The following is a 9,344-nucleotide window of genomic DNA, read 5'->3' as shown; positions in this document are numbered from 1 at the left end:
TCATATCCACCACTTCTATGCCAATTCACAATTGTTGTAGCTCTTCCAATAGTGGACGAAGATACACATCCATATTCTTCACTTTCTACCGTCCTGGCACAATCAAGCTTAGCCACAGGTGCTCTTCTTGGTAGTCAACCATGAGGGAATGTTGTAGTTGACGATGACAACGGGCCATACACTGTAAGATGTTGATCCTCGACCAAATGGATTTATGCCATCCATCGCCAGGCCTAGGTACAAATTTTGAGCTTCCCTGGCAAAATCCGTCCATGTTTCGTCTATATGTTTCAAGGCTGCGCAGTCTGCAGGAATCCGTAGCACACCATCCAAAGATTTATTCTCCTCATGCCATGATGCTAGGGCGGCCATGGACTTACATTCAAACAAATGCTTGATGTAATGAAGCAGAGGAAAATGTCGCAAAACCTTTTGCGGAATTTTTGTTCCGTGGAGATCTACTCGATATCTCTCGGAATCACATTTCGAACACTTCTCCATGTCTATGTATTCCCCTCCGAAAAGAATGCAGTCGTTAGGACAAGTGTGAATCGAATTGTAATCCATCCCCAAGTTTTACAAGATCTTTCTTGCTTCCTCTCTGGAATTTGGCATCACATTATCAGCTAGCAGTATGTGCTCTTTGAGCAATCTACACAGCAAAAAAAATGCGGTACACTTGTGTAAGTAATCTATCAGATTATTATACATCTAGAGTTTTTTATTAAAGTAAACACATTGTAATAGATCACCTAAAAAGCACTGTGACAATAGTGTCACTCCATCCAAAGTTTGCCTGCATATTGAGAAGAACAAGGAGCGCCTTCAATCTAGACACACGTGCTCCATCATACAATGGCGTATCAGGTTCACTTTTCATATCATCATAGATAAGCCTTTCTGAATCCATGATCGTCTCGATCATTTCATAGATCTCGGGCTCAAACATTGCCTCGTTGGGAATGTCGTCTGCATGATCATCCTCCGAGCTATCGGAGGCTTCATCTTGTGGCCTCACGTATGTTGCTTGACCAAAGTGCCTGCGAACACGTCTATTGGGTTGCAAGATTGCTGCTTGTTGGCCTGCGTCAGAGTCCGATGAGTTATAATTGGCAACAACTCGATCTATAATAGATGGATCAAACTCGCCAAATTTACGAACGTGCTGCAAAGAAACGCGTTTTGTCGGTCCCACATCATGCTTGCATTGATTACAAGGACATAAGATCCTTGTTGAGAGATAGGTGGTGGACGACCCCACATCCTCGTCACTACTCATAATGAAGGTAAAAACCTTATAACCTGGATATAAATTTAATCTTCTATTGGCATCCTCCGTCTTTTATCTCTCTCTCTCTCTCTCTCTCTCTCTCTCTCTCTCTCTCTCTCTCTCTCTCTCTCTCTCTCTTCACACTGTAAACTACCTCACATTCTCTAGTCATGTCCAATCCCTGCACACCTTGGTCTAGAGGTGCACGAAGATCAAAACCCTCGGGTTATAATCTCGTCTTTATTGGTCAATGCCTATATTTGTGGGTCAGAGAAATCCACACACCCAGTCTACATGATAGTGCATGTAGTGGACAAAACCCCTTTGCCTCTTCTCTAGCTATAGCAATTCACAACATCTTAACATCTCTTCACAACAGATCTTTGTTCGAGGGATTACTTAGCACATTACACGTTGGCCTCCAATCTGAGTATCATGCCGTTGAAAGCTTTCCAACTTAAGGTCGCATTTGTAGAGAGGAAGAGAGGGATCACCATTCGCCTAACTCTAAATTTTTTACCGTAATCCCTAAGGTAGACTTTAATGTAAAAACTAAATCCAAAATCTAATCTTAAATCTAACCTTATTGAACATGTGGTGATTGGCGGCTAATTGAAAATGGTTAGTGTGTGAGTTAATAGGTGTCAGATTCTGATGGGAATATACATATTGTTGTCTAGCTAGTGTTTGCTCTTTGGGCAAAGCGGGCCTTCATTGACATGCACTAAAATCTAACCTGAATCTAATCTAATCTTAAATCGAACATAAATTTAGATCTAATCTAATCTTAAACTCACAATAAACCTAATTCTAACATAAACCTAAATGTAACTTAACTTAAATCTAAATTTAATCTAGTTAATCTTAAATCTTGTTTTAATCTTAAAGCTAAATCTAATCTAATCTTAAATTCAACATAAACCTAAATCTAATTCAATCTTAAATCCTAAACCTAAATGTAATCTAACTTAAATCTAACATAGTTAGTTAATAAATCTTGTTCTAATTTTAAATCTAACCTAATCTTAATCTAACGTAAATCTAAATCTAGCGTAATCTTAAACTCAACATAAACATAAATCTATATGTAATTTAACTTAATTTTAAATCTAATTTAAATCTTAACCTAATATCTCTCTCTTTGTTTTCTCCCCTTACCTATCTCTTTTGTCTTCTCCCCTTCTCTCTCCCTTTGGTTTTTTATTCTCTCTTTCTTTCTACCTCTTTCTCTTTCTCTTTGTTTTCTCCTCTCTCTCTCTCTCATTCTCTCTCTTTACTTTATCTCTCATTCTCTCTCTCACTTTTCCTCTCAATGTGTGTGTGTATGCATTCTTTGTTTATGCATGTGTGTGTATGTGTTTTTTGTTTATGCATGTGCTCTCTCTCTCTCTCTCTCTCTCTCTCTCTCTTTCTTTCATTCAAAGACACAATGTGTGTGTGTGTGTGAGAGAGAGAGAGAGAGAGAGGGAGAGAGAGAGAGAAAGAGGGGAAGGGAACATGAGAGAGAGGAGAGGGAAGGAGCATACCTGGCTGTCCTTCCTCTCCTCGTGTGTGTGTGTGTGTGTGTGTGTGTGTGTGGAAGAAAGACAGAGAGAGAGAGAGAGAGAGGGACGGGTTTTCTCTTCGCTTGAGTGCCAAAAACTCAGGTCTGAGATCCGAGTTTCTAGCTTTCTCGGTTTATTTTTTACCCATGTCGGCTATGCAACAAATAAAATAGCGACGCCCATAGCGACGCCGTGGATTTTCACTTTTTAGCATCGCACAACGAGCGTCGCTAATGTGAAGTACCTCTTGTAGCGGTTATGCAGTAAAATGTATAACCAAGTCTCTGAAATGGCTATCATCCGGACGAAGTCTCAGAAATGGCCGGGACTGTCGTACTAGCCAAAAGATGGCTCCACAAAAACGTACAACAGTAGTATCTACAAAAAACGTACAAGTCTGTCACGACGCTCAAACATGCGCCAAAAGCATGTGCATGCAAAGAAATATCCTTGCGGGGAGTCAAACTGCTCTCAAAAGAGCTCAAACACTGTCAAAAGTGCCAACATATGCGTGTACGCATTAAAAATTGCTCCCATTGGAACTAGAATACCGCAAGCACTAAAACCTATAGCCTGTGAGTTGATGCCGATGCCATAGCCGAAGTCGAGAAGCACAAAGAAAGCTAACCAAGCCACTCTATGTACCTGTATCTATACCTGCATATGTACCTATAGTCGAAGAAGACAATGCCGTCAAACTCTCACTCTAAGTGTGTGTATGAGGCCACTCCGAAAGAGGCTACACACTCCTGAATGAGCCGTGGGCTCTCGTAGAAGGAAGAGACTGCGACAATGGTACCTGTAATGGGCTATGGAAGCTCTGCGGCACAAACTACCAAAAGAGAACTAAAAAATGCAGCTCCTGAATCGTAGCTCGAATGAGGTTTCTGATGGCACGAATGGCTCCGAAAGGGGGGTAAAACCGTAGAACACCTACTCGAAACGCTCTCGGAATGCTGAATTTGCCAATGACAAAGTCGGAACCCTATTTGCACTCTTGAAAGTTTGCACGCGTAGAAGCGATTTCGGGATGATATCGCTCTGACACCAGATGAAGGAGAGGAGCCGGGAGCACAACGGAAGAGGAAGATGAATACGCACACACACTCACACATGCACCACCATAGCTACACACACAAGTTGGAGGGGGGGAGCCGACACACACCATGTGCCCCCTTTCTTTCTTCTCTATCTTATGTAATAAGGCACAATTCACATTGTATTTAGTGTTAGTGGCTCACACAAGTGTATAGCTGTACACTTAGGGTTAGTAGCAGTTAGTGATGGGCGCTCGGCCACATGGCCATTAAACACGACAATTTGGAGGGATGCCCTCTCTCTGCATCTGTTGAAAATAGCCCATCCACTACTTGACCTAAGATGGGTCATTGCCTTCAAGATGCAAGCATATGTGATTGCATCTGGAGGAACACCCTCACTTTGTATCTATCGAAAACAACCAAGAGCTTCTTAGTCCTACCCAAGTTGAGCGCGGGACTGCAGCCCCTCCACCAAAGAATACTCTCAGCCAATTAGATGGGCATGAGATCGTGAGATGGGAACAAGTGGATGCTGAGGGTGAGAGGAGGGTTGGAATGCCAATAATGATGATGAGGATGATGATGGTAGTAATGTGCACGAGGAAGCGCATGGTGTATCCAAAATAGAGTAGTTCTCAGTGGTGCTGTTGGATGCCTCAGTTCAAATTGGATTGAAGCAGAGCGAGCTGACTGGCCTTGCAGCTGTAGCTGCTGAGGAGGGGCTGCAATATTTCAAGTAGGTAACTATGTTTCATTGTGAAATTATGAGGCGAGGTGCCGCTTCATCTCCTCTAACATGGTCACCTCTCGACTCCGTGCGCATCAACTCTTGTCTCTGATCCCCTCCTTACTTCCTCGCTTTTCTCTATTTTCAACCAAGTGGCTTTGCCTGAATATTGATCTCCATAATATAGTAAATCGATAGTATTGAACAATTGAAAGACACTTTTGATGCTTAGGCTGGATACAGATCGACTCAATGCTTGCCCATCACTTTAAGGGATGGGCAAGCACATGTTACACATTAAAAGGAGATTATTTAAAAAGATTGCTTGGACGTTCAACTTGTAAGGCTATGAATACATGCACACAATCTCAAATTGGTACTATCTCTCTCTCTTTTACTCTCTCTCTCTCTCTCTCTCTCTCACACACACACACACACACACTTACACTTGGTCACTTTAATCTGCCTGGGTTGCTTCCTTCCGAATCCACACACACCACTCCTACTTTGGTCTTAATAATGGAATCTAATGGTTATACTATCTTGTGTAATGCTCAACTTGAGTAAGTAAACGACATGATGGGACTCTAGATAGTGGAAGCCGGTAGGAATACTCCCCTAAAAACACTTATTATTCAATGGATATAATGACCCTCCCATAATTAGGGTACAATCCCTTTAAAGGCAGACACCCCTCCCTGGATACGATGAGTCTTGCCTTTAATGACTTTCTCCATGGTTTGGCGGGCTGCCTCTATGTAGTAGTGGCATTTCTTTTCCTCTCTGGTTTTTACAGTAGAGCCAACCTTGGCTTACCCCCTTACCCCCGACACCCAATCAGGGCTTATTGTATTCATCTCGTCTCTTGAATCTACTTGAGCCTGCAACCTGGCTTATTCACCCACTGTATTCATCTACTCTCATACCGGATGCACCTGCGCTATTGAATTGGTGGATCTCCCCCACATTAAATGACAACACCACACACAGCTGCTGGATATGTGGACCCTGTTGTTGGACTCAATGCTGAACTTAAAGCTCATCATGCTGGTGTATACTTATGCGGTGCTGGTCTAGACGCTAATGGGATTTTCTCCACTAGTTGAAGGGTTGCCTACTCTACGAAGGTGAGGGTTATGTTCCCCTCACTTAGCCTTTAATTTTTTCTGGTCCTGCATAAGTTGAAATGAGGTACGCGGTCTGCTTACTGGCTCACTGACTGCATTATTGAAATTACTGATATTGTCTGCATTATGGAAATCTAATGGGATAAGGTGGGTCTCTGCTATTTGGAATGGTCAAGGCCAAAAGCTTTTGATAACTAACTACTGTGTGTAACTATGGTTGTTGTGATTTGATTTGTTTTATTGTTTACACAATGTGTTTTAAAATTCTCCTCTTACTTTTGATATAAAGACTCTTGCCCTACTGGCTGAGGCGGAACTGATGGGTAAACTCTGCCTGGTTTTTGCATATGAGGCCATGACTGGGTTTGCATATGGGGCCCTGCCTACTTCTACTGTAGTGCTTAGCAGGGGTTTAAACATCTTCCAAGTAAATTTTGAAAAGTAGAGGATGGTAGTTTCTGCTGCCTGGGAACTGATTTTTGCAGAATTCTGTTGATACTGTACATACTGGTTGATGATGGTTTAAAATATATATATATATATATATTGACTATTTTTGCCTTGACAGATTAATGGTGGCTTAATGCTGGATCTTTTTCCTCTCTGGCTATTGAAGGATAAATCTAGACCATGAGAATCTTAATGCTTTGACTGTTTGGTTCTGTGGATAAGTTAATGGTGGGTTGGAAACTTTTTGAACTGATTGCTGAAAGGCTTCATCCTTTTCCCTGTGGTATTGGAGAAAATTTACAGGATTTAAGCCTGTGTCTCTTTAAACTAGGCAGTCACAATCCCCTATGGAGCTTGACGTACTGGCTGGAGCATTTATGGTTTTTAAGGATAACGTCTAGAATTTTGTATTACGTACCAACATAGATGAAATACTTTAAACATATTAGATTTGATAAAATGCCGAAGCCTTGCATAGGTTGGCTCTCAGTTTTTTCACTGCACTACATGATATTACTCACTTTGAACTTGAAAAGCGTGTATGGCTTGATACTTTAAACTTACTGTAGTTTAAACTTAACCAACGGTTGGGCTTGCTTTGGTCTAGAGTGGCTTCTCGTAGATAATATAACTGGTTTTAGTTATGAATTTCAACTTATGATTAGTTTGAATTTAACCAAGGGTTGGTCTAGAGCTGGCTTCCCCTTGATAAAATAGCCAGGTAGTAATTATGAGTTTCGACTCATGATTAAGGTTGAGAAACACTGTTAGCTTTTATCGAATGTTTATAGGAGTACTGATCCTTTACTTGAAAACTAAGAGAGACATGTGACCTAGCAATGCTTGGACTTCTGTTAGCCCAAAATGCCTTGCTAATATAGCGGTATTAAAACTTCCTACTTTGAGCTTTGAAATATTATACCCTATGGAAGGTTTGAAATAGGGTGTCTTGGATCACCTACTCTCTTAGGATTTCTATCAAGTTGTGATACCTAGCTACTGTCAATTTTTTTGTACTAATAACTTGGATATAAGGCATGTTGAAAGCAATGCTTGTTGGGTGTTAGCATACGGTTTTACTAAGCTCAAGATGATAAATTTATTCCTCATTTGTAAGGTTTGCACGACATATATTGTCACCTACATTACTGGGTGGTCGTTGGAATTTCTCTTTGAACACAGTGAATGGACCTTAGTAAGTGGCTCGTTAGTAGCTGGTTGAGGATCTTGCTCAATAACACATAAATTATAGGGCTAAATCACTTTAACTGTAAGTATTTTTAGCAAAAAAGTTTTCCTTGAAATATTGCCCCATTGATGGTTTGGACTAAGATATGGTTAGATCATTTTTATTTATTTACAAAACAGGAAAATCTTAAAGCTTGTTAAAAAAGCAACTTCATGGGATTAGAAATGGGTAAAACACTTGGATCATAAGAGCTGGTGGTCTTCTGATCAAAATTTAATCTAATTATTATGTATAATTTCATTGGAAAATTGGGCTAATTAGCTACTTTTACAGCTTATTATAAAGATACCACTTGGATTGGAAGGGATGATGGCCTTTTAAAAAATTTTGAAACACACATTTTTTGGAGTAATGGTCTCCAAGGCTCACTGTGTGGCAGCATCATTACATTTTTATGGAAATGAATACTTGGTGAAATAAACTCTTCATGGATGGTAGGCATAAGTTTAAAAAGGTTTTAAGTAGGACAAGGATAACAACTGATAGGTTCGTTGACACGTGTAATATGTATTCAAGGCTAACGAATATGTTGTCTTTTTTATATGGATGTAGGTGAGGACTCTATCTTTACTTAGGATCTTTTTTGGCTTGGCTGCTATCCGTCACCGACATAATTTGCCTCTATCACTTTAGTATCAGTTGCTCTTTAAATTTTTTACATATAGACCACTAGAATGATGTGCAAAAGTGAATCAAAGACTGAGTTGTTTTTGTGCTATTCCTTGTACTTTGTCTAAAGCTAGCCTCTTTTGAATTGATAAGTTCTTTAGAGTTCTAAGTATTAATTTTAAATAGAAACACACACACACACACACACACACACACACACACACACAGTGGAGGAAAAGTTAGGAGCCTGCAAGCAAGCATGCTATACCTTTCAATTACTGAGGTCCAAAAAATCCTTTCTCTGTCAATCTTTGAGCTGCTTGGGCTATTCCAATATGCAAAACCACACCCCATCAAAATCTAGAGAGAGAGAAAGAGAAAGAGAGCGCATTTTGTAAGGGTGGATGGTTAAGAGAGAGAAAATGAAAGGAGATCATTTTGTAAGAGAGGGGAATCCCTACCATGTGCCATCCAAAATCCGGTAGGGAGGTGATCGGTTCAGGCTTGTCTCCTTCAATGGGGCCTCTTCACGAGGGCAAGGTCACTCTCTCTCTCTCTCTCTCTCTCTCTCTCTCTCTCTCTCTCAATCATAAGCAGCTTCAACTAAAAATTCAACCTTTCAGAGCAATGCCCAAAAAGAATATTACATTTATCACATAAAATAATTGTTTGAAACCTTTTTAGGTGGCCCTTCTATTCATCGTCTTTGTAGGTACTCTTTTGCGACCTGCTTCAGAAGTTTCAGGTGCATTTCATAAGTATCGTCTCCACGAAGCACATCTCGGACTCACCTAACCTCTATTAGCATGTTTACCATTTCAAGAGCCCCTATGATAACCTCACACAACACATCGCAATAGTGGAGACCATGAAAGTCTCATGCAGCTCTACAAAATCAACCTGGGGGTTATCATCCAAAATTAGACTACATTCTGTGCCCTGATCATCCCAGTTTGCGAACCTCCGAGAGACATTTTGAAATTCACTTTGGAAATTAATTCTACTGTCTCCTTAAACTCCGAACATCTTATAACGTTTGATTTTGAGAGGAAGTCAATCAACCTTATACCTATGAGATCCAACTGTTTGTTGACTTCATCCACTTTCTCAAAATCGGTGAGAAGCTGCCAAACGATGGCACCATAGGTGAGAGTAAAATGTTCCGCATTCACTTTCTCTACATTCACTACGCTAGTGTCACGAGGCCTCAGTAATGGAGCCATCCTCTCTCTCTCTCTCTCTCTCTCTCTCTCTCTCTCTCGGGTGCCTCTTCATCTTCCAGCCGAAATCCGTTTCCCAAGCCGGCTTCCCATTCTCCAACCTCACGC

The 9,344-nt window shown here is 40.8% G+C and overlaps 1 pseudogene; it reads right to left on the bottom strand.

Annotated features, from left to right (window-relative positions):
* Positions 1–8,709: 8,709 nt before the first annotated feature.
* On the bottom strand, positions 8,710–9,239 carry LOC147463096 (uncharacterized; annotated as a pseudogene).
* Between the last annotated feature and the right edge of the window lie 105 nt (positions 9,240–9,344).

Source organism: Adiantum capillus-veneris, chromosome 2 (genome assembly GCF_014529385.1).
Source record: "Adiantum capillus-veneris isolate H3 chromosome 2, ASM1452938v2, whole genome shotgun sequence".
Classification (NCBI taxonomy): Eukaryota; Viridiplantae; Streptophyta; class Polypodiopsida; order Polypodiales; family Pteridaceae; genus Adiantum; species Adiantum capillus-veneris.
Note: the sequence above shows the minus strand (reverse complement) of the source record. Positions and strands in the feature narration are given on the sequence as shown.